This window comes from Alosa pseudoharengus, unplaced genomic scaffold (assembly GCF_046254945.1).
Source record: "Alosa pseudoharengus isolate Yale_2024_CS ecotype anadromous, Long Island Sound unplaced genomic scaffold, YU_APseudo_1.1 YU_APseudo_1.1_scf_15, whole genome shotgun sequence".
Lineage (NCBI taxonomy): Eukaryota > Metazoa > Chordata > Actinopteri > Clupeiformes > Clupeidae > Alosa > Alosa pseudoharengus.
The window spans coordinates 5,186,108-5,213,044 of record NW_027468620.1 but is presented as its reverse complement, the minus strand read 5'-3'; positions in this window follow the sequence as shown (position 1 = coordinate 5,213,044).

The following is a 26,937-nucleotide window of genomic DNA, read 5'->3' as shown; positions in this document are numbered from 1 at the left end:
CTCAATGGTAGATCCCATGATGGAGAGGGCACCTGAATGGTGCTGATGCTGGCTGAGTATAGATGGATGAAGGGAGCCAGTACCCACTGTCCCCCGCCCATCCCCCAAACTGTGCTCTTACTGTAACACTGTTTTAGGAGTATGCACCTTAGTGATACCAGAAGCTGTTTGGACAGTAGAGAGAGTAGAGAAAAATAATGACTGTTTGGTTGCTTGTCATACTGGAAAATACTGTATGCATTATGAATGTACACTTAACCAACTGGAAAGTATTCAAACAGTGAAGTTATAGAAAGGATGAAATGATCAAGTTCTATCAGAAAGACTCAGGGAGGTATAATGAAAGTTAACACGTGTTTTAATCCATCAAAGGATACACAAAATACATAAGCAACAATAAGATAGTCTTTGGCGTAGGCCTCGTCCTCGGTCCAGGTCACTGAATGTGCAGACCCTTGCAGATCCTGCCGGAATGCAACGGCAGGTGGCGGAGCCTACCCCCTGGACGTCTGGACAAGGCCAAACTGGTGGTGGTTAGGGAGGGAGGGAGGGAGGGAACATCGAAAATCGGCAGCTGAAAGCAACAGGCAGGTGCAAAGTCATGTCATTATAAAGACTGATGCAGACAGGTGATTGGACAGAAGTAATGAATGATGAGTGACCAATTAAGTCTTCCTGACAGAACGCTTACGCTTCCATTCTTTGAATGTTTTTAGTGTGGTGTGTCCTTAAGGGGTTGGCGGAAATACAAATATCCTATTGTCTACAGTACACACACTAGCAACACAGAGCGAGGTTTCAGCTCTGTGTTTCTTCTCGCAGCAGGTAATTACTGGAGTCAGTTGAGGAGGAAGAATAAATAGACATGGGCAGGTATGGTATCGAACTCAGGCTGTGAGGGCCAGAGGACTACAAGTGCAGGGCAGGAGTGGATCACTGACTGACTGACAGGGGGGAGAGAGAGTGAGAGAGAGAGAGAGAGAGAGAGAGAGAGAGAAAGAAAGAAAGAAAGAGAGAGAGATATGGGAAGAGAGAGAGAGATGGGTGTTGGCACAGAGATTGACAGAGTGGCTATAGGGTGCTGTCTGGACAAAGCACCCACAAGCTGATCAACGAAAATGCCACAGCACATACAGCACTGCACGATAGCTCAGCCGTCAATTTAGCGAATAATAATGAATCATAGCATGTACATAATCAATTTCCACCTCACATTTTTTGCCACTCACTATTTTGAAATAGAGGTAAAAAAAGCATGTCAGTGTGGATGCCGCCCTCTGTTGTGATCTATAAAGGCCTGTACATTTACTGTCATACTCTTTTGTCACTGGGAAGACTTTATCTCACCTCAGGGAAGCACTAAATGTCTCTGGTGGACTATCAGTGGTAAGATACATTGGGGTGTTTACATTCAATTTTTTCACTCTTAGCAGTGTAATCAAGATTGTCTTTCTAAAGGAGGTCTTAACACTGATTGGAATTTCTCCCCTGGTAATGTTGCTCTTGATATAACTAAAGCACCCCACACATAAACAGAGAGCTACATCATCTGGAAAACATCCTCGTTTCCTCTTCCAGAATCATAAACTAGTCCTTCTCATCTACATAACACAATAAAGGAATATATCAGGAAGCAAGAGCCACAGTTCTGCACAGATTAATATTCAATGGAAGCAATTTCATGAGAGATAAAGTCAGAGTTAATTGGCTGTCAGAATGAAGTGTTTGCTTTTGTTGCTTAGTGCTTTGGGAATGATTATGGTCTTTAATGTTTTACTTAGTGAGTCATCTGAAATGATATCTCCCCTTTTTTGGGCCGAGCCAACGCTAATCCAAACCCTCGTCTGCTTCCATGAAAGAGGGCAGCATCAAAGCCAAACTGTACCCAACATGATTTACCCAAAATAAAAGCTTCCTATTTTAGAGTTGCATGTTTGATCTGGTGCATCCCTGCATGGTTTGTTTTACTTATTTACATTGTATTGCCAGGTAGTCACTGTGCCATTGCAAATCCCCAGACAGCTCTGCAAAATGCCTTCTGAAATGTCACGTGAACTCAGTGGGGTTCCAGTTTGGAGTAAGATATTAATAAAAGGATACTTCTTCTGGAAAGTAGTAAAGACGCTTGTTGCTATCATTTCAGGTTGAACTGGCCACCAGATATACAGTACAGTATGAATAAATGGTATGTCTAGATGAACATGTCCAATATTAATCAGTTCACCCATCATTTGGAAGTAAAAGATATTTTTTATACTTGTGGTGACAACTAAGGGTTTCTAGGGCATATTTCTCCAAAACGCCAATAATTGATTCTCTTCATCTTACTTTCAAAACAAGGCTTCAAAATCAGCATGTATAATCAGTAGGGCTGTCAAAATAACTGATTAATTTTGATTAATTAATTTGAGAAAAAATAACTGATTAAAAAAATAACGCAGATTAATCGATTCCGTATGACCTTTGACCCCAAGCCGTTCTAGTCAGTAACCATTAGACTGAAAAATGAAGGAGAGAAGAAAATGTGCTGCCTAGGTCATTGATTGGAACATTTACTTTTAAGTCGTGTATCAATGCAAAGAAATAGTGTTGACATAGAGGGGAGTGTTAATTTGTTTTCATTGTGTCCCCTAGGTTATATCTGTGGCCTGAAAAAACTTATCCCCGAAGCACTTTTGAATTTATTTCCTCAGCATATTAGGTCATATCATAGATTATTATGGCCATTATTTGAACAGTGAAAATAATAATAAAAGAGTTTTTGAACTTTAATGTCACTAATGCTGATTATTCAATGATTCATTTGAGTTTAAATATTTAAAATACTTTCACAGCAAAAATTATATATGCGATTAATTTAGATTAATTAATCACAGAGTATGTAATTAATTTGATTCTTTTTTTAATCGATTGACAGCCCTAATTATCAGCATAAAAAAAATCAAAATCTTAAGATAAAAGGTGTAAAAGTAACTGTCTTTAGTTAATGTGTTTTATGTGGGTAGTTTACGTACAGTAAGCAATTGCCATCCAGATATTTTAATGATTTTGGATAAATGATGTTGGTTTATGGAGAATTCCTGGGTAGTCTACATGACCTATTCAAAGAGAGATATCACCAGTAGTCAGCTCACCAGCCAAAGGACAGCAGAGTACATATGCCATTCTATCATGTGGAACACACCTACTTTTTATGGGCCATGCATCCAGCCTGTCCAAAACATACTGCGTAATAACACCCAAACACGCAAGCCCATACATATGCTTTCAGTCAGCAGCACAGCCCTCTCTCTCAGCCTGGCTCTCCAAGCCCATATACAGTACACTCGACATCATCCTCTATGGTAGTGTGCAAATCTCACGGCATTCCATCACAACCCAATACACATGCTTTATTTATTGCCAAGTAAGCTCCCGTGAGAGCTCCGATGCACTGGCGTATATCATCGCTACACAATACATAAACAGCTTCCGGCCCACACGGCCATTGTTGTACAGAGGGCCGGATTGTTGAGCTGTCAGCCTGGAGAAGCTGTAATGTGGACTTTGCCACTGGATGCTCTGGTCGCTCATATCATGTGGTGGTGACTGGGAATCTTTGGGATGCATTTTCTCAAGCCAGACCTCCATGTTTTTGGCTTTCATACATTTGAAGAAGCACAGTCAGTCACCTTTTAGCTAGGAGGAGATGCTCTCGTGGCACTTAATCTGCCCCTTCTGACTCATGACTGATCCTGCATCTGTTGAAAGTGCACCTCTAATGAAGAGGTGAGGTTAGAGTTCAGTGTGTCCGGGAGGCTGGGATCACGTGGAGCTCTGTGGAGCAGATCCATATATCATCTCCTCTTAATGAGCTATCCCTCAGTGGCTTATTTCAGAGAGGCTCATCCTTCCTCAACAGGCAGGTCACACACCTCACTTTATTAGCACTGGAAATGGTAATGGTGCCTTGATATTGTAACCAGGTGAGGGTGCAGGGTCCTTTATATTGTTTCACAATCCAACAAAGAAGAACAGAGTTACCAAGAAGTTCTTGCACATCACAAAACTGATTCTGTCACAGACCCAGTGTAAGGCAACCTTCCCTCCGCAGGACTTCACAATGAATAACAGAAGCTGGAAGGCAGTGAATGAGTTCTTACTTAAAAGCAGGTGAGTACTTAACCCAAGTGAATTGGCACTGTGGAGAGCTGCCTATCTGAATGCAGGTGGTTCAGAGTGTTGCAGCAAAACAAGGGCAAGGACGTGACAGATATGCCAAGGGTTTCAGAGTTCAGACAAGATCAGTATCAAAAGTATTGTGTTACATACCTGATTTACTTTACAAAACAATTTTCCAAGAGTACACATACTTCCCCTACAATGCTAAATGATAGCATTATTCTGAAATAATGAATGTGATTAAAATGAGTAAGTGATGAAAAACCATAATTGTATTGTTCCTATTAAAATCATCGTCCCCTGTTTAAAGAAGTCTCTTGGTCATGTTCTCCAATCAGGCAGAAAAAAATCTAATAATCATAAACACTATCATCAGTTCTTTTCACTAAGTCAGACAGGTTCAGATTAACAATGCCACTCTGGAGGACTTAAAATACGTATTCATCATTGATTTGTCTTCATGCATGCAAAATTGCTTCAATGATTGTGGTTTGTGTGTAGTGAAAGGTCATCATGCAATGTTTTCAAGGGTGGTAATTTTACTTGAAAACAAAAAAAAACATTCAAGGCCCCGGACAGACAGCTCAACCTGCTCCACAGAAGGTGTCTTGTGAGCACATCCAACAGAGTACCTTTTCAACACGGGCCTGACCATTTAAGTAAACCATCAACAAGGAGAATAGACAGCACCACTGTCCACTGGTATCAAGGGATAATATCTCCATGACCTATTTAAAATTCATCCAGATAATATATACATTTGAGAGTGTTTCTGAATGATTTTGCAGACTTAGAATTCTTAGTAGATGTGCCACAAAACTATTGTATGAAGGAGAAAACATCTCCAAAGAGGCGTACAACACCAGCAATAGGCATAAGCTCCCTTACAGAAATTTCAGGTTTCAGGTCATATTTTCACATGCAAATTAGGTTTCTAGCAAACAGTTGTGGTTAACTTTTGGCAATGTTGCAGCAATGCCACATGCAAATCAGGTTTGTCGATGTTCAGTAGAAGTTTGCGATTATTGGCTAAGTGTGGTGGCAAATCACTAGCGAACACAATTGCCACTAGTGGCAAACTTCTCATTATTGCCAGAACTTTGCTGGAAGTTTTCCTCTAGCAGCCAACACTGGCAAACTTCTGGTAATATTTTCATTTCAAATCATTTATGTAATGGCTAGCACAGAGAAGGAACTATTTTGAGGACTTTTTTTCCCAAAGCAGAAACCCCTTTCTCCTTTTTAAAGTATATTTTTGGGTTGTTTTTGCCTTTTTTTGACAGGGCAGCGTAGCCTGACAGAAAGCAAGTTGGAGAGAGATGGGGTGGGATAGGGAAAAGGAACCCTTTTGTATCTTCACAGTAGGAGTTATCAAACATGGCGTTTATTATGTCTGATGGATTTACTTTGAGTTAAGTAAGGCTCTCTACTACAAAGAACAGAGATGAGTGGATAAACTTTGTTGCTGCCCTACACCCCATAGTATTGGTGTAAGTAAGATCCTGCAATCAGCTGTCTGGTGTGGCTGCAGCGAGAGCTGTGTTTTAGTCGCTGTCCATGGTGCTGACGAGCTGCTGGCCTTTTGTAGGATGTTGATTCATACTACCTCCTAGCTGGAGGCTACACGGTCAAACAACATAATTGTTCCTATTGTTTCCTGTTAGCCTGGACTTCTCATTTCACTACAAATACAGTATTCCTCACTGTTTCTAAATTTCAGGACGGCGATGCATGCTTTGTTTGGAAAATGGAAACAATGTCTTGCTGACTGTGCTTGGGTACCACTTACGAGTGAATATGCTTCAACAGCTTCACCTTTAGATGGGACAACCTGCTAAATATGGATGAGGATAGCTCTCCAAAGTCCAAATGCATACATTTATATTGATTATACAGTAGCCAATGCATTAAGGCTATTCGCCTATAATGAGTTGAATTTGCAGTCAGTAGGCCTACTGATTTTTCACGAACTTGTATCGGATCCTTTCCTCGTGTGCAGCGTGTAACAGCTTGATTGGTAGCGTTATGTGTGGTAAAATTCAATTAACTTGAAATTATATAAGAGTATGATAACTGTAGCAGGTTAGTGTGTTTTATTTGAAAAGGACCAAATCGCAATGGCATGTGCGATTGGCTGACGAAGATGAGCTTTAGAAGTTCTATGATAGAACCCTTCATAGTTCTGGGCCTACGTTTAAAGACGTTCCATTCTACCTTGCACTCAATGTCATGGAAACAACCAAACATTCTATGACATACTTGCATTGAATTTTAGAAAGCGATCGGCACGCAGATTTTTTGGCTTGATTTTCGATAGTGATTTTCGACATTACTTACACGTTTGATCTTACAACCTTCTTCTGATTTAGAGGTGAGCTCCATCAATTGTTTTTGTGCTGTAGTATTACACTATTTCAATTTTTTTGCAATTTTTTGCAGCGTATTACAGCGAAGGGAAATGCGCTCGAATTACCGGCTATAGGCCTATGAGCTAAACGTAAGGAAACGTTGGCTGTTGACTAGGTAGCCGACAACTTAATACGAACAGACATTTATTTAAAAGGCCCAAACCTAAACCTAACTTCAAATTAATTGGCATACATCACACTCTATTTCTTCGTAAAACGTGTTCAATCTTCATACGTTTAATTGGCGTAAATAAAGAGAGACACAATAATCCTTCAAATACTGAAATGAAATGTAACTTTGGAATAGCATAATATAAGACAGCCTGCCATCTAGATCGATGCATAGCCTACCACAAACAACTCATAGGCTAATTGATCAAATCTGTAAATCTATATTATGAGTCTGTGACATGGACTTGTGCTGACAGCTGTGTGTATTACCATTGTAGAAGTTCATGGAAACTCAGGCACCTGAGATAAAGATGGACGTGAAGACCTTACTGGAGACCACCACCTCTTTCAGGGTCTCTGAGCTAAGGGAGCTTGAGGAGTACTTCTTTGTTCTTGAGGAAAACAGGAGAAACCTCCAGTATCTCCTGCAAGAGCAGAAGGAAGACCATGAAATGGCACTGAAAACCCAGGAGAGGAAAAGGATCCAGGAGAGAATGGAGTGGGAGAGGCAGATGAGGGAGAGAGAGGAGACCCTGCAATCTGCGTTTATGTCTGTGGCTATCAGCAGACAAAAGATGATGAAAGACCTGATGGCCGGAATGGTAAGACACTTGGCTGTTGGCTGTTATAAATATGGCTACTTAATGACAAAACAAAGCATTTTAACCAGTGTACTGTGTAATACAGTAAAAAAATGAGTGTTTTCTTTTTTCTTTAGAGTACCACCAGTCTCAAATACATGGACGAAACCAGTGGGACTGGACACATTATCACGTCTCCTGTTGTTCCTCAGGTATATTCTTCAGAATCAGAATCAGAATAATTTTATTGGCAAGTTTTTTTTTTCTTTTTCCAAACAAAAAAACAAAGAACAAGGAATTTGACTGGGTAAAATGGTGCAAGACACATAAAAGTATTTAAATATAAATATAATATAAAATAGGCCTATATATGTACATAATTATGCAAATATGACAAAGTGCCAGTACAAAAACACTACGCAGAAAGCGGGCTATTGTTAGGTCCTTACACTAAGTCTAGATATACAGTATAGTGCTTCACATTGACAAACAGATGAAAGTGTCTACTGATGTGCAAGACTTTCTTAAAGTTTCCAAGTCTCTTCAGCATTATCATGTCTGCATGTTTTCTCATGCAGGGTGCCATACACCGGGGAGGAACAGCCAGAAAACAACCCAGAAAATGGTGGTTCCTCTTATGCTGCTCCTGTCATGCTGCTTCTGAGGTACTTCACTTGTCTTTTTCCCCAGGCCTGCTCTGCTTATGACCTGCTATTGGATCTTTCTGGTATTTTAATTGTGCCTGCAAATGATAAAAAAAAAAAACAGATTATGAAGTTTTAACATGTGAGTCACTCTTTTCAAAAGATTCATGAATTGTGCTTTATTTTCTTTAGGATGCAAACAGCAGCAGTGCGACAGCAGACAAGAACATGGCAGATCTGCAGCTGATCGCAAAGCTGGAGGAGCGTGTCAGAAAGGCTGAAACAAAAAAGCAGCAAAAAGCCCTTAAGAAGGCAGAAGAGCAGGCAAAGAAGGCCGAGAAGAAAGCGATACAGGCTGAGAAGAAGAGAGCCAAGAAAGAGGGAAAGAAAGCAGGGAATAATGATGATGAAGTCAAGGGAAACAGTTCAAAACAGTTTCTGTCTTCAGTTACAAAAGAATGATGTGACAAAACATTTTTTTTTACATCACAGTATTAAATAAACATTTTAAAATATAATATAAAGTTTTGTTATAACATGTTGTATTTGTTTCCTGGTCTGTTAGATATAATTTTTATTCTGAAATGATGATGAACTGTACTGTAGGATAGTAAGGGAGTGAACAATGAAATATGATTTGCCAAAGAATGTGTTTGTAAAAACTCACCTCTGCTCTGAAACTGACTGCCACTTAGTCCTGCACATTCTCTGCACCAAAATAAATTATTTTTGTAAATTTGTCTTCATCTCCTACTCTATCCCCTACTCTTGCAACTCATTCTATGTGTATGTAAGTGAGTGTGTGTGTGTGTGTGTGTGCTTCTCTGTGTGTGTGTGTGTGTGTGTGTGTTTGTGTGTGTGTGTGCGTGCGTGTGTGTGTGTGAGTTTTGGCAACACCATAAGCAAAGGCTTATGGAAACACAATGAAGTGGTAGCACCCATTTGATCATTTGCCTTCCCGGTTCAAAAGTTAGGTTATTCATCTTACATAATTCTGTTGGATAAATTAATTGCTGTGGCAAAATCTGTTCAACATAATAACATGTGTTTTAAAGAGAAACATGAGTTTGTTTTGTTTTGTGGTTTAGTAACTGTGATAACCCCTTTCCTTTTTCTTTTCTTTACACTGTATCACTTACCTTAAGTGATTCAATCAGACAAATGGAATTCTCAATTGGAATGACTGTTTGAACATAATAATGTTGTGTTTCATTCAACACTAGACTGATTTACGTAATTGCAATGTAATATGGTTTGATAAATTGTCTTCATGAGCACTGAAATAGCATGGTTTTAGCGAAACCACTCAGAAAATGACAAAAGAAATATTTTGTTTATATGAACCAGTACTTTATTAACACATTTTCCCTACAAAAAAATCGTCCAACAGGTTTTTCAACATCATTACAATATATTGTTTTCGCCAGCTGGCAAGATGTCCTCCAACCACAATGTTTTTCCCTCTGTGGTCTGCTCCAGTCATAGTGATTGGGTTGGGACTGCTGAGACTAACACAGATGGAGACTGGAGAGTCTCAAGGCACTTAGCTTTTCATTGAAGGCTCATCAACACTTTACACTTCAGGACAGTGGTTCAACTATGAGATAAATAGTAGGAATTTGCTTGAATATGGAGAATAAATTACAAGTTATTAGCATACATTAAGTCAATTATTTTTTTTCTGAGGCTTTGAAGAATAAAATAATCAATAGAGTTGCAAAGAAAGTCTTGCTAATTAATGTATACAATGTCATTGTGGTCCTTTGAGTTCTCTCAGGAAGTGTATGGCAGAATGAACATAATAAGCCCCTTTTGGTTACATTGTAATAGGGTGAAAGATAAGGTGTCACATCAGATAAGGTTGTTGTTGCACCGTCTCAGATTTTGTTCAAACCTTGTCTATATCATGAATGGGTCCCAAAACCAAGGCCTGTAAAATATTTCTGTCCAAATCCTGAATTTATATTATTTTCAGCCTGTGAAAGTACTTCAGTTTTATAGCCTGAAAAATACATTATCTGTGAAGCAAAGTTTGGGCATTAATATCATGAAAAGTACTTTTCATAGCCAACCCAAAATGTGTAGGGTGGAAGACAAACATGTTCTCAGTATGACTGAACAATTAAAAGTTTGTACGGCATGTTCAAGTTTGTAAGGCTCTATATTTGGGGAAAAAGTGCAACAAGGTTGACATTAAGGGTACTATACAATTGTTTTTGTATGCATTTAGCATCAATCATTTTTTTTCTGTATATACAATATTTTTATTGATGTTGTTCCAATATTTGAGCTCCACATATAATAGGCTTGAAGATTTTAAGTATTAAACATGGGAAGGTTGTGATTTTCAGTCATTTTCAGACTAATAAAATGGTATGTGTGGGGTAGTTAGCAGGCACATGAAAATATGTTTTAGTAGCTCGGTGTATGGGCATTTAGTGTACAAAGTGCCAATGTTGTACCATACATACAAGAAATAGAGTCAAAATCATTGTTTTACCTCAGGGACAAGAATGAAAACACATAGGTAAACAATGTAACCAAGTAAGTGTATCTATGAAGGAAACATGGTACATCATTGGCACTTTGAACATGAAATGACTTTAAATTGAGATATTCCCACATTGATTTTAGTGTTCCTACCAGCTACCGCACATATCATTTTAGTCCTATGAAAATTACGAAAATATGTAAAAACACCTTGTTTTATGCTTAATATCTTCATGTGCATTTGTTATGGAGACCTCAAATATTGGCTATTGGCCCGACATTAATAAAAAGTATTGTTTTTGCAGACTAAATACTGGTTGATGCCATGTGGATACAGAAAAGTTTACAAGACCCCCAATATCACCAGTTTTGCATTTTGTTCTAAATCTAGGGCCTTATCTAAAACTAATAGGCATGCAGTACAAACATTTATTGGTCCAGTCATACTGAGAACATGTTTGTCTTCCATTTTACAAAGATTGGGCAGGCTAGGAGTAAACTTTTTAAGATACTGTAATGTCCAAACATGGCCACCATGATGAGACATTTTTGTTAGTGTAAAAAAGGGTGAAAACATTTACGAAAACGTTGGAATGGAAAAATATATATTTTATAGGCCTCAGTTCTGGGACCTAACATTATGTAAACAAACTTTGAGCAAAATCTGAGACGGTGCAGTAACCATTTTCCTGGATTCTGTTTGATTTGACACAGAATGACCTAATAGTAACGTTACCCATTGAAGGACTTAAGTCACTCACTGTCAATCTCTTTCATACAGTAGATCCTCTTTTTTTACCTTAAAATATTTTGACCATAAATGAAAAATTAAAACTAAACATTACATCTGAAAATCCACAAATCCACAATCCCAGCATTCAGAATTGAGCATAGCAACAGTGTTAATGTCTCTTTTAAGGACAGTGTCTGCAGTCTATATTCTATTTAGCCAGCTGTTCCAAAGATGTCCTCCAACCACAATGGATTTTCATCTGTGGTGGGCTCCAGGCATAGATATGTCAGTATCTCTGGCTCCAGCATTGTGATTGGGTGGGGACTGCTGGGACTCTCACAGATGGAGACAATGAGTCTCACGGTACTGAGCTTTTCAATGGAGGCTCATCAGCAAACACAGAAACTCAAATTTGACTATGAAATATAACACACACTTTACAGTACACTTACGTACAATGAACATGTTGGACTAATTCAAGACCATGATGTTCAAATTAGTTTAGTTATAAGAAACTACAAATAGGGGAGCAGTTGCCATTAGACTCTAATGATCAAACAATGGCTTTGTCACGATTGTTGTGGGTCAACACACAGCTCCCGGCTCTCTTCAGCATTAATATCTTCAGAACAGATTGTTCTGATATTCCTTCCGGGATGAACAGCTTGTATGAAAATTCTGTCTAACTGTGTGAAAATGTGGAAACACTTTTTCAATAAGGTACTGAGGGGCTCAGTACAGATTGGCAGATTTCTGACAGTGGTACGGGAACTGTAGTGGCTCCTTCTGGACTGTTGCTGTCCATGGTACTCAATGTATGTCAATCAGGGAGCTCCTGATCCGTCACCATGCCATATAGCCTAAATGATGTTTTAAACATACAACTGCTTATACGGAATGACTGTAAGTGTAGTGATGAAAATGGCTTATGGTTCAAGATGCTGAGATCAGTAAATTGTTCAATATAATTTATCTTGTCCTCAAGTTCAGTTAAGAAGCTGCTACAGTCTTAAACTAACTCTTATTAGTAATATATATATATATACGTATAGAGATCCTGTAATAGCATCAGTGTCAAGGAAAACATTAGTTTAATAATTTTAGACTGTTTCATTTCAAAAAGATAAAAACTGCTTAAGAAAAGATGGTTATTAGAATTTGCTTTTTATATTGCAGCAATTCACAATACTTACAGCACTTTGAGAATCAGTGGGGTGCACATGGCAAACTCATTACATTAGCCGCCTTTCCTCTCCAGCGTAAACACCAGCTATGTTCCCATTTCAAATCTTTTAAAGCACTATACTAACAGAGCTCATGAATTAAATTTAGCTTTATTTGTTAACCGAGCAATGATGTCAGGCCAATAATGAGATTCATGCCCATTACTCAAATAGCCCATTAGGCAGCAGGTTGAAAAAATAGTTTTCTCACAGAGGTACTGGGCCTTCAAATCAATGCAATGATGCGACCGGTCTGCCATTAGCAGTAGGAATTTATGTCAGTTTGGCAAAGCAGCATTGCTACCATTAATTCTGATAACAAAACACTACATAAATATCCTTTCCCCCTCCCCAACTGAGCTTCATTTGGAGGCCAAGACAAAGGGAAAACACAGTGACAAATTAATGCAGCCCCACAGCTGCTACCTGGGACACGGAAAAAACATCACAGTCATATCTGTTCATCACTGGACTAGGATTGAGTTAAGAACAAAATAAGGACACAATTGTGTTGTAGATCTTTGATTCTAAAATTAAATTCAAAAGCTCCAAAGTTAAATTAGTTAAGTTCAATGGCACAATAGTTGGAAATGCATGTATTGCAGATTTGATTGGATTGAGATCAATAATTATCCAGTTTAATCCATAAGTGAATTTTTTACAACAACAAAAAAAAACACTTTCTTGTTGTTAAAGGTATAACCGGAGATGCTGAAAAATGCAGCTAGAAAATAGAGAATTTGAAAATATCCAACTGAATAAATCCCACCCATGCCCTCTCTAGAATCCTCTCACTTCTCCCCACGGCAGCACTTGAACACACACCAACACTGACTGTGACGAGAGCATAAGCATTTCTGAGTGCAGCAACTTCCACATTCACCACATTTGTAAAACGTCCAATTTAAAACCAATAGACTAACATATGAAAATGCACACAGACAGATTAAATAGGATTACATAGGCTACAAGATGAAATTCAAGGTGCATATTTTAGGTAAGGCAGTGTTAGTATGGATATTTGACTCCATATGAATGTCTGTCGAATATGAAAACCTAAAGCTAACTTCACCACAGTATTTTAGCTTTCACACTGTACACAGAACCCACTTTAAGTCTGTGCATGACAGCCAAGTGCTTAGGTGAGGAGTAGGCCAGTGATTGAGTGATTGAGAATGCATGGCAGAGCTACTGACAGGGGCATGAGGGGCCAGACAAGCTGCATGTGGGTTGATGAGGGGAGTGTGTGTAGTGTGTAGTGTGTGCATCTAGTGAGAACTAGCACTTCTCTGTACATTGGGAGGATCCGATCGCTCACCTGTGTGAGGTGACAGCACATCCAGGTAGACAAGTTGAGTTGATAGACAGATTAGTTATTTGTTGCGGCCAGTGCAAAATTATTGGAAGGGCATTTTAAAGCCCTGCAGCTTCCACAGGTGACTAATATTTTTCATTTTGGTGCCATACTATTCAATTAATTGGTTGCAAGTGAGGTGTAAAGAAGAATTCAGATATAGCAAAGAAATGCTACAGTAATAAACTTCTACCCTACTTTTAATGTAGTGCAGGCAATGAAATAGCAGATTAGTTTAAAATTGTTGATTAGCAAGATGTTTCACTTCACTGAAGCCATTTGTTGCAGAGCACTGAACTTTGGTCTTGGGGGTGGAATGGCACGCTGACTGATAAAGCAGTTTTATCAAGCAACATTAACCCAAATGCTCATAATCATTTGGTGAGTAAGTCATGCCCTTCAGCCGAGAGGCATGTTCAGACTCAACAGAGCAGATGGAGCCTTGTGCCATTAAGCTGTGCATCTCAAAGTCCAGAGAGGCCATCAAGATGGGATGTTCAGGGACAGTAAAAGACTGTCTTTTTTCATTCCATGTCTCTCTTTGGAAACTCTTTGAGAATAAAACTGTTTTAAAGAAGATTTTAATCAACAATGATTTAGAAGGGTTTTTTTAACCTTCCGGGCACTTTGTTTTTCTGTTCAGTGTACTCAGCTTTGCTCCCAGAGCATGAGAAATCTCTATGACTTTAAGACTAATGTTTAATATCTAAGTTAAAAAAGTGATAATACAACCCATTTATTTCTGCATTATTTACAGTCTTGTGTTATTCTTTTCATATAGAACCACAAACTCCCAGTTGATCAAAAGAGTGATTACAGTCGCAGTCCAACAGGCAAACTGTGGTCCAATGGAAGCACAGACCCTGGAGCCAGACAGAGAGAATGAGCTTACACGGGGAGAATTTAAAATAAGGACCGTGGGCAGCCTTGCTGTCTTTGTTCTATTTAGCCCAAAGTATCCGGATATGGACTGTTTAGTGTTTATTATAATCATTTGTTTCTAAAGATTTTGTTATAAATATTTAATAACAGTCGTTATTATTACCGCCACACAAAAAAGCTATGTTTTTTGGTGTTTGACTATTTGTTTGACTTTCAGCTGGTTTTGCCTTTGAGCAGAATTACTTAGAAATACCAGACAGATTTTAATGAAACTTGGTGGAAATGTGGGACCAATGAAATTCTAGAGCAGCTCCGGGCAAATTTAGTTTCACTTTTGCCAACATGGCGAGCTAAGACATTTGGACTGGGCAAGGTCTGCAAATTCCAAGTGCCCTTCTAGTTTAAAACTGTGCACAAGTGTATTGTTTTATGGGGCGTATAAGTGTAATTACAGCAAGCTGATATCTTGCAAACTATAGCATTTGTTTACAATACCCTCCCTCTCAGCTGCTGAGCAATGCAGGGGAGCTTCTCTTTGTTTTCTCAGAACATTTTTTTATTTTTTTTTAGGCAAATTTTAAAAATTGCATGTAATTTCTTCTGTCCCTCAGTATGTTTTATTTATTAACATTAGCTTTTAACAATCAAGGCAGCATTACATAAATATAATTCTGCTATTCAAAATAAAACCGTTTCTCTATATCTCTCTCTCTCTCTCTCTCTCTCTCTAGTTTCTTATTTAATCTCCTTTAATTTTACATTACTGAAAGATTTTAAAAAAGTCATACTTATACCTTTCTCTGTCTTCTCATATGACTTTCATCTGGCAACCTAGGCTGGCATTGAGATCCAATACACTCTCTCTAAGTAAGTCCACCAACTGGTTCCTTGGCAGCAGGGATGGATTACTACCGGGCCCAGGCCCAGGGGCCCAAGGGGTCAGGGGGCCCTGAAGCCCAAGCCTTTGCATGGAATCATTCCCTCAATATCATTAAATCAGGATGTTGGCTATGAATCTGATTGAATTAAAGTATTGGCATCCCTAAAATGCACCACAATACAGGAAATCACATCATACAAATTAAAAAAAATTCTGGGGGAGGACCCCCAAACTCCCCCTCCCACATATGTGACAATTAGTGAGGGGCCCTTAATACAACTGGGCCCAGGGACCCGAAAGTTCAGAATCCGTCCATGCTTGGCAGGCTATAGCTCCAGTTTTGGTGGAGGAAACATCATGGAAGGAATACAGAGAGCGTTTCCGAAAGTGCTCACTGCCCCAGCAGGGATTTGTTTGGGCCATGACTTATGGACAACCAGGCTGAAAGCCTCTGGTTCAGCTTGTAGAGAACTTCAACAGATCCTCAACATTAGCCTGACGAGCCAGACCCACATTAAAATGTAGGGTCTGGGCACTCACCATTGGCAGTGCTCAGTCCGAGGGACGGGATAATCGGTTGGTTGTCTTTCAAATTCCCTTCTGCACGCAATAGGACAGCTATTAGTCCTATGCGTTTTTCCACCAGCGGAGCTAGTTGGCTAGTTCAAACTTTTGCCAACTTAAAAAAAAGCTTATCTCGTGTCACGCTGTTCGCCAACAGCAACATCCATCTTCTTCGTTTTCAAGTATTCAAGCCAAACCGTTGCAACTCTGCCATCAATCATTATGTTAAGCCCGCCTAACGTCTCTATACACGATTTGATTGGCCCGATAGAAGTTTAATTTTTCCAGCTCACAAGCCAGCGGAGAGTTGCTAGACTAGCCCTGGCAGAAAATGTAATTTGCTGCCGCTAGGGTGCGTGTAGATTTCTAGGCTACCTCAACATGGTCATGTGCCAAAAATGCATCCTTGACTTCTGATAAAACTAAAACAATGGCAGAGTCAGCATAGGTTAGCACAGGTTAACACACGTCAACACCTCCACCACTTATCATCAATGCCACGTTCCATACCACTCATATTAGCTCAGCAGAGACCATTTAGTCATTCTCCTCTCAAATGAGGCTTTCGGGAGAGAGCTGAATAACAGTGATATTGTATAGAGGCACCAGGTTAATTGTTGCCTACAGAGTGGCATGAAACAGATGAAAGTGCCCCTCTCACAGCTCTGAGTAATCCCATCTGTCTGCACACTGTCCTCATCCAGCCTCATGCCTCAAATAAACTCTACCTCAGGTGGGTGTTATTCAAATCATATAACCTCTATCACCTAGCGGTGGCATGTTGTGCTGTTACATAATATCATTTATCACCTATTTGTTTTCAGCTTTTATCTCAGTTATGTGGCCGACTCTTCTATTTCAAACAGCTAGTTGTGCATTGAAGAGGAACAGTGAACACGGTCTATATCCTTTGAACATATAGTACTTACATACTACACAGTAGAATCACAAGTGTAAAATGTTTACAAGTGTTAAATTTCAAAAAGTGTTACCTGTAAATGACCCCCTCTCTATCAGAAGAGAGTAACGAACTCTGTATACTCAGCACTTGTCAGAGCAGTTTTAACACATAATCAAATAAACTCAAAATATTGTTAAAATAAACTCTAAAAAGAGTTAACTGAACACTGATGATTTTACTGTGATATGGATACATGTGGCACATTTGTCAGTGCTTGGGGCCCCTCACCCCCCAAATATTGAGCCAATTAAGCCAGCGACCTTGACTACATTGAATCCACGTGCTACAGTTAATCTACAAGACCTTGCTCTATTAGTGTTTTATGCGAAGCAGTGTCATCACTTGACAGCCAAGATCTAATGCTCATATAACCTCTGGTGACAGCCAAATGGGAGAATCAGACACCGATGACAGGTGCCTTTCCTTGCGGGATCTGTTTTGACAGCACATCAGGCATCAAACACACCTCCTACACACAGTCAATTATGAGTGGTGAGCATAAACAAGATTAACACCGGTGCATACTGCACAGTTTCAGGATGGCCCCCAGAATAACATCAGGCATCTGACCCATTTTGTTTGTATGTGAATGCTTTGCTTGTTTGTGCATATTTTTAGAATATGAATGAATAAATAGGAATATACAGGTGAGGACTGTAACACTTTTTTATTTTGCAGCAAGTCAGGATAAGGATTTTCTCAGTTCACAGCACTGCAACCAGGCAATCATGGAGAAAGTACGCCCAAACAGCAAATCAGATCACTGAATTTGAATTCAAATTTGTCTTGCTGCTAATAAATAAGACTTCACAATATTTAGTAGTGAGTTGAACCAGACGAAGGCAAACATCTGCACAGTGAAGATGGCAAATGCATAAACAGAAATGAATCCCTGTAAGCCCAAAGGGAATGAAGTTCTTATTGTGCTATGCGAAAATAATAAGTATAGATGAAATTGGTGGCTGGAAAATTAACCCGATGTGAAATATCTAATTTTCAACAGTGTGGCCATGATTAAAGCAGCTTAAATTGGTGCCTGTCTGGCCAGTAATTTTTATTTTCATGGTGGAAATTGTATGAAGCTGCATCAAAAAATGATGATAATGCCTTGACCATTCTGACAGAGTGAGGATAGAAAATGGGAAAAGGCTTCCAATTTGGTTTCATTTCCAACATAAGCATCCCCTACTTTTCAGACATCTGTGAAATAAACAGCATCAGACAGCTTTTATTCTTTTCCATTTAAAAAAATCGACTTGCAATATGTGTATAAACTAGCCTGACGTCGTCATACTCAAATTCTAGTCAGAATATGAGTCTGATACTGCTCTGTTGGGATGTGATTATGGGCCGTGTTTCCACCAATACAGGGGGTGAATCCTGTAGGAAGAACACCCGAACCATCCTTCTTCTCCACAATTGCCTTGACATTGTTTTCTGGTCGTTGTTTTTAAAGTTATTGCACTATCAATATATTATACAACAGTTGTGATGGTGAAATCTAAACGTCTACCTTCTAGCAACAGCATTTTTGTTAGGGAGAACTGGGATGAATGAAACAGTTTGTAATTAAACGTAATTTACAAATACACCGTACCATACTGAAAGCTAATATTTTGTCACTAGCAACCTACATCTGTCCTCTGTCAAACAAAGTTGCATTTTCAGTTCTGAACAAAACCATTCAGGGGTTCTTCTGATCCGCACCGCTCTGGTTCGGGTACAGTTGCTCCACAATGGAACAAGTCCAGACCCGACTTCCCGACCTCAAAGGTTGTGGGCGGGGCTAAGTTTGGCTGGCCTCCAGGCTATGTATAAACAGCAATATCGACAGAAATCTTTTTATTTTGAATGCTTTTACAATTCCCTCGACTGATGACCACAACTGTTCCAAAGAAGATTATCCTCCTGGGCATTCTTATACATAACTCCACATGCACCTGGAAGGACGGAGGAAGCCGTGATACATACATTAAAAGCATGGGAGTTCCAAATTGGATTTGCCTCCAGTGAATCCAGCCAGGCAATCCCCTTAAGTGCTGACCCTGTGCATAATGTCAGATAGCATGATGAGAGGGGCCGGGAGGCAGAGACAGCAGAGTTGGGCCTGAGCCTAAAGCCACAAGAAAAGATAGAAAATGCTGAGACAGTCTAGACAGAGGGAGTAGAGAGAGAGAGAGAGAGAGAGAGAGAGCATTTAAAGAGAGACAGACAATGAGAGAAATATAGATCCAGAGGGACAGAGAGAGTGAAGCATTTAAAGAGAGACAGAGAGAGAGAGAGAGAGAGAGAGATAAAGATAGATCGAAAGAGGCAATGAGAGACTGAGACACAGAGAGAGAGAGAGAGAGAGAGAGAGAGAGAGAGACAAAGAGCCAATGAGAGACTGAGACACAGAGAGAGACAGAGAGAGAGAGAGAGGTGAAGAGAAATCCATTCAGTAAAAGAGAAAAGGGAAAGAACCAGGACCCTAGGGGCCAGTCTGACGCACCTGATGTATTTCAGCTCAAGCCTCTTGATTCAATGAGGACCAAGAGGGACGTGGTGACAGCGTGTCGGACTGGTCGGGCCATGACCAGACTCTGAATGAACAGACTTCTCTCTGCTCACACTCTCCCAGTGGCAGCTAATCTGGACGCTCCAACATCAGGACAACACCATACACACTCTGAAATGGACAACATATTAACCCCTTCACAGTGATGGCAGTCCATGAAACGTCTATCAACCAGAGGTACACTTTCAACTCACACTCATACTCCATCAAAGTCCCACTCTGACTAGTTCTTTCTGTTTCATTTTCCCTTTCTGTTGATTGGTTTCTTCTTCTCCCCCTCCCCAATCTTCCTCTCTCCCTCCCTCCCTCACCCCCCCCCCCCCCCACCACCAGACACACACACACACACACACACACACACACACACACACACACACACACACACACACACACACAAACTGGTTATTTCCTACAGCCAGTGAAAAGTGAGCCTAAAAGAGCAAGACAAATGCACTGGAGGGAGGAGAGATGATGAGCTCCAGATGGTGATGAAGAAGAGGAGAGAGCCCCTGGATTGGTATTGAACTGAGCCGAGCAGCTGACGGCCAGCCCGTGGCACAGGGGGTCAGGAATGAAGAGCCTGGGAAGAAAGGAGGCGGCCGGCTTTATGGCTGAGGGCAGCCGGTCGGCAGGCGGTGAGATACGGCACGGCGGGTCGGGGAGGGGAAGGGATAGGGAGGGGAGGGGGCGGTAATTGTTCAGTTAAACTCGAGGTGCAGCGCGCCAGACCCATTCATCCTCCCCGACAGAGAGGCTTCCCCATCATTACTGCCTTCCCTCTCTCCCCGGCCGCTGCTTCAGCAGCCAGCCAGCAGCACCCACGCACTTCACCCATCACAGCCCCCTCCCTCCATCCCCAAGCTGGCCGAGAGAGGAGGGCAGGTAATGAGAGAGCGATTGAGATGCCAGGAGGATAAAATGCCATAGCTATGTAAGCAAACAAAGGGAAGTCGATAGTCCAGAGAGTCGAGAGTGTTTATCTAATGGGAGAGCACAAACATATTTTTCTTTTTGAGGCAGGACTTTTCAGATGCTTTCCATACTTTCCAGAAGCAGCTAGCCAAGACATGGGCACCTTTAATTGAAATCTGATATGGACCCTTACAGGGGGTTGCATACAATTCACCTACCCAGGGCATGTAACTAATTAAAAGCTCAGGTCATAATTAGACAGCCAAGCTCTCAAGTTCACTATCCCTCATTATTATACAGAGACCAGTGTATTCTCTCTCACCCATACGCACTCAATCCAATCTGGGCAACTCAGTTGACCTTAAGCAGTAAGAAAAGGAATAGGGGTCTAGTGTGAAGTGCAGTATTGATTTTGTTCTTCTCTCGCTGTGTAGGGGCGCGTGAAGCTCTTTTGGGGGATCATGTCGGATGTCTTTTATGCAGGCAGTTTCTCTGATCTTGACTCACGCTTTCCCTGGTTGACTATGTTTCAGACAAAAGTGGCAGGAACAGGATGTGACAGTGCAGTCCACAGCTCCTTCCCGCCTTTTCTCCCTTCTTCCTCCTCAGCAGCGTTGTTTTTTTTCTCCCTATCCTCGCTAAGTGGCCCTTGGGCACCAGTCAGTCTAAAGACAAATGATTTGGAGGCCTGACAGTGTTTGCGTTTTTTTTGTTGTTGTTGTTTTTTTGTCTTCCCAGCTCTTATCAAAATCCCCAAGATGGCCGGCTCACAGCACTGTCAGACCTGTGCCACGGAGACCCATTACGCAACAGGAGCTTCATCCATGCCGCGCTGTCTCGCCGAGTGCCAAAATCCACCACCACCCGCGCTCGCACTCCGAGGCTTTGCCCCCACGGCTTGGACTACTAATGTAATTAACAGTCTATCTGGGGGCAGAAAATGAAGACTCAACCACCCGTAATCAATTTCAATTTCCTCCCTGAGTTATTTATAGTCTCTTATCAGTCTGATATTGATTTAAAGGCTTTTCTTTGTCTTTCTTGCCCTGCCTCTTGTTTTTTTCTTCCCACATTTTTGTCCTTTTTTCTGTTGGGTGGAGGCCATCACTCCTGAGAAGCAGAGTGATGAAAGCCGTGTGGGTGGGTGAAAGCTCTGCTAGGGGATGAGACAGTGAGGAAGGAGAATTGAATCCCTGCCACTGTGTTTTACACATGACTGCCTGAGGCTGATTTGGTTCCCAGGTCTTAATACCCTTAAATGCCAGAGGAAGGGTAAGAGCTATGTGTTGTGAGTCAATATGTCCTCTTTGTGTGACACCGGAAGCTGGTTTAAGGCTCAAACACAACAGAAGCTCAATAAATCTCATACTATCAAGCATTATTGAGGAAATGAACAAACAGGAAGGGAAGAAGAAGGTATATATTAAACACAAAGAATTATTCTCCACTCTCACTCTCAACCTTTGAGTGAATTTTTTTATTTTTTTAAAGCTTTGACTTTAAAAGCCAAAACGTAAACAAACACACAATATAAAGGTATGGAGTATAGGCCTAATGGTGTCTAATTTAAAGTTAGTCCTTGGGTTCTAGGTTAGAAGACTTCATCATCTTTCCCCTGGCTTAGACAACGCTATCAGCAGATCCAGGGGCAAAAACAACGGAGCACTGGGCGCAGCAAGTTAACAGGTCTGCCACAAATCATCAGCCCAGCCATGAATCAACACCTACAGGTCCAAGGCCAACGAGAGCACCTGCTGCACCACACACCTGCTCAACACCCAGCAGAGTACCCCACACCAGTCACGCAGCTCAGACCTCAGCCAGCCGGGGCCTCACCGATAACCACGTACGCGGAGCCTCCATGTAGATTACGCTATAGCTAACCCTTAAACATTAGTGACACCTTAAATATAGAGAAGGAGAGTGCTGGGAGACACAGCCATGTGGCCCTCATTGCTGCCAAGCTCCCTAATCCGTGTCGAGTTGAGTTTCTGGCTCTAATCTGACAGAGCACTGATAGAATTGGCGATCGAAATCGTACTGATCTTCCGCCACACTTGAATGCTGGGAGTCTTATTAAAGAGAAAAGGGCCTCATATTGAATGTTGGGAGTGTTATGATTAAAGAGCAGAAATGTCTGATGCCTGCTGGGCCTACTTATGCTGTTCTGAAGTTATAACAGGCAGAGGCAGGTCTTTCTCGGGTGTGAGCGCTAAGAGGCAGTTCACCCCCATGACCTTGAGCAGCAGCAAGCGTTTATCTGCCTGAGGGTTGCGTCTTAAGTGTAAACAAACAGAAATCATTCTGCATGTGATGTCCTTGGCATAACCACAAAGCACACACAGATACTATCACTTACACACACACACACACACACAGACACACACACAAATGTGCACATAGAAACCCCTGTTCACCAAATGCATGCATCAGTCTCAACCACCTACGGCTCAGCTAGCTGAACTCCCACTGTAAGCACTTTAAATAAGACAGCCATGAGACATCCAACACTGAAGGGTGTGTGATGACTGCAAATAGAACAGTAAGCTGTGCCCCTGCTGTGCACACACATTCCCTGAGTCCCAGGGATCTATGTGTCAGATTGTCAGGTTTGGGCGCAGGTTCACCACCGAAGACTGATGAGTATGACTTTTTTAGTCTCTCACCAATTATTTGAAAATGATTTCAAATGATGTAACATTCTCTTGAAACCTATTAAGGAGGCGTCATAACCATGGCCATATAACATATGCTGATAAAGCAAGTAAGATGTATAATGGCAGTAGAGCCAATTATGTTGGAGTTTGGACAGCCATGGCATGAATTGTTGATGCAGTGTTGGCGAAAACACTGAAAAAGAGGCATCCCTCAGTAATGTAAAATTGCAACACTATCTACTGAAATGTGACAAAATCAAGCCAATTCATATGACAACTAATGAGAACCGGCTCATCTGCATGTTCATTTCAGTGTTATATATGAGAATATAAAGAAACTAGTGAATACTGCACTTAAATACTTTACATCTCATCTAGGACAAGAGCCTTGAACAAATACTCTCTGAAATCAGTGTGATGTAACTACCTAAAATATGAATTAAGAAGAGCCATCAGCAGTCTCACGTGACTCTGGTTTTAATGTACCAAGACATGCCTTCATGCAACAGTGGTTACAGCTCTCTCCATATTTTAGACTCTCATGAATATTTCATATTAAAAAGTTTGCTGAGAATGGGGAATGTTTAAAAGCATTGCTTCTCTGCTGCATGTGCCTAATTGTCAAATTGACAAAAACAAAACAACAAAACAAACTTTTGAAGAAAAAGAAATAAGAATGAAACTTTTTTGTTTTGTTAGCATAATAACTGCATTTATTCCCCATTTGTCAAGACTTCATACACACGTACATGTAATAACTTGACTACTGATAATGGTTTGTATTGTGAAGAAACAAAATAGGTGTTCCTGTGTCTAAAACAGGATATTTATGGAATGTCCAGAAGTTGGATTGACTCAAGCACCATTCCACTGCATTGCATTCATCCATGAACACTTGAGGTAATGATTAGTTCACTATCCCTCGTTCTCACTGAAGCTATGTTTACTCTGTGTGTTAAGGCCAGCTGTGTTAAATGACATTACAAATGCCATGAGCTATTCTTTCTGATTATAACCATAGAGGAGTAATCATAGTCACAGTGGGGAGAGTGAGAGCAACAGAGAAAGAGTAATAGAGGACGGGGGTGAAGAAATAGACATTTCAGATGTGAGAGAGAGAGAGACCAAATTACAAAACCTAATCTAGCTTGGCTTGTTTGTCCATTCAGAGCCAAACAACAGAGCATTAGTGGTGCTGCAAGTGGAGGCTGTCTGTGTGATGAAGAAGACAAAGATTTACTCCAGTACCCTTCTTTCTCTCTCTGTCTCTCTCTCTCTCTCTCTCTCTCTCTCTCTCTCTCTGTCTCTGTGGCCACTGTGAACTCTCGGGAGCACACAACGCTGTACACATGTAATTAAACCTCAAGGGAAGGAAATGTCCAATCCATGAGTTCGACGGGAGGCAGGCGATGCATGGCTCCCGCGCCGAGTGGTGACAGCGTTATGAATTAAAATGTGCCACAGGCTGGGGCTGACTTATTACCAGGAGGCCCTTGGTGACTCAGGTCCAGGCATCTGTGTTGCCAGAGAGAAATGCTATAGTAAGGCCCATAGTAATGAGTGGCCCGGGCTGCACACATCCTATTAATAGCCTCTCAGGTCTCCGCCTTGACTGGACCTGCACGCTCCAACAAGCTCAGCAATGGCTTTCAGCTACATGGTCTCCCATTCAGAATGGCAGGGTTCTGGATGGAAGGGAAAAGGGAGGGGAGGCGACGAATGCATGTCTGAAGAGGCAAATTTCACTAATGTACAATAAATCATGTATTTGAAAAGTACAGCTGTAATAATAATTAAAAAAAGACTGTATGGCAGGATATCAAAGATTCATTGTGTATAGACTAAGAGCTAATGCTTCAGTTTCAAATGAGAGGTATGGTATGTTAAAGTACCTGCAAGAAGGCATTGCAGCTAGACTGAGACAAATGAGCAACTGAAAAAGAAATAAAGATCATTACTTAAAGGCTCATAAATCAACTGATTAATTTGGACTAGTTTTGCACAGGTCTTTGACACCCATCACATATTTGCATCCCAAAGGAGGGAGAAAATGTGCATTATGTCAAAAGTATAGACAAAATTGCTATTTGGGTATTAACTGGGGCTGCTGTTAAGACACTGTTAAGATGTGACAATTATTGATGAAGGAGAAACAAGGACAAAAGAAACCAACTGCCCTGGCACACCTCACTCAACACCAGACTGAATGCCATCATACATCAATATCCCATCACTACAGTATAAATAAATACTTCAACTGGGATGCAGGGATACAATAATTTTCATATGATACAAATAAATTAGCCTTTCTGTTTTTCTGTTTTTTTTTCTTTGCTAATATAATGTTTTTTATCCATCCAGACAAATATATAAAAACAAAAGTATTTTGGGTAATTTTTCAACTATCCTACAATAAATAACATAATTGTGTCAAATGTGGCTGTGTGGAAAATAAATGGATTGTTTATTACAATAACATACCCATACCCACCAATTTGAACTGAATTTTAAAAAATGATTGTATTGTATTGTATCCTAATGTAAAGGAAAGATTGCTATTGCTAGATTACTATAAAAGAAAAAAAATGGAACAGCATATTTGAACTACAGTAATATAAAAACTGCAGTGTCCAAGGCAAGCACATTTGCATGTAGATCTACATCATAAGTCAATAACACAATAATAAATCATCAAATTGCCTCGTCCCCTATTAGTATACATGTGCAGCACAGGCAGCCATAGACCCTGGGGTTATAAGCATGCCATACATATACAGTAATGGGGCAGGCTTGACGGGCTGCCAGCGGTAACTCATAGTTTGGACTATATTTGACAAAATGGCCGATGTCAGCATCAGCAGCATGGCTGCTGGCGGACTCCCAGCTCATAATCCCTAATAGGCTGACAGACCTCATCACCACAATGTTATAAATGGACCCGAGTCCCCATAGCACCATCCACCAAGCGTCACAACTCGTCATTCTGATGTGGCCGTCTAAACCCGTCCCCCCCCCCCCCCCCCCATAACATCTTGTCATTTTTTGTTTCTGTTCTTGGGTATAAAATAAGTATTTACAGTTTAGCAGTCATTGCATCATGACGACTCCTGCTGAGTTCGGTTTAAGAGTCATTTTTGGAAGTGGGAGATTTTTTTGGGCCTCGCACAAGCTTTGACATCTCTCTCAGGATGCTCAGCTGATCCCTTTGGAAAAGACATGTTTTTCCTTCCTGATAAGACAGTTTTAGGAATTCAATCATGATTGCATAACATCACTTAGTTTCTACGTAAGTCTACAGAATGCTTTAACAGTGAGTGAAAGCTTCAGGAGGTTTAAAACCTTTCTACTACTGTAAATATGAAAGTCAACCAAAAGGAACTTTATTTTGTCATGTAAATAGAGCTGTTGTGCATACAGTACTTGGTGATTCAAGTGTCATTGACTGGATATTCATGCCTGTATTTCTTATCATACATCATCTGTGCCTACTAGGAGCTGTCAGAGATATTGTCATCTTGAGATCAATGCCTTCACATACCAAGCCAAAGATGTGAGTAAGAATGCCTGAATGAGTTCCTAAATGACCTTCAAAACGCCTTTTTGGAGGGCAAATGGGTGACAGTAAATGGGTGGTTAACAGGTAGCGGGATAGTAATGGTCTACTTGTATGCCTTTACTTCCAAATCTTGTCTGGGTAACACTTTATGGTAACTGGTACATGTAACAATTAGTAAATGGTTTGTTCATCATGTTTAAAGT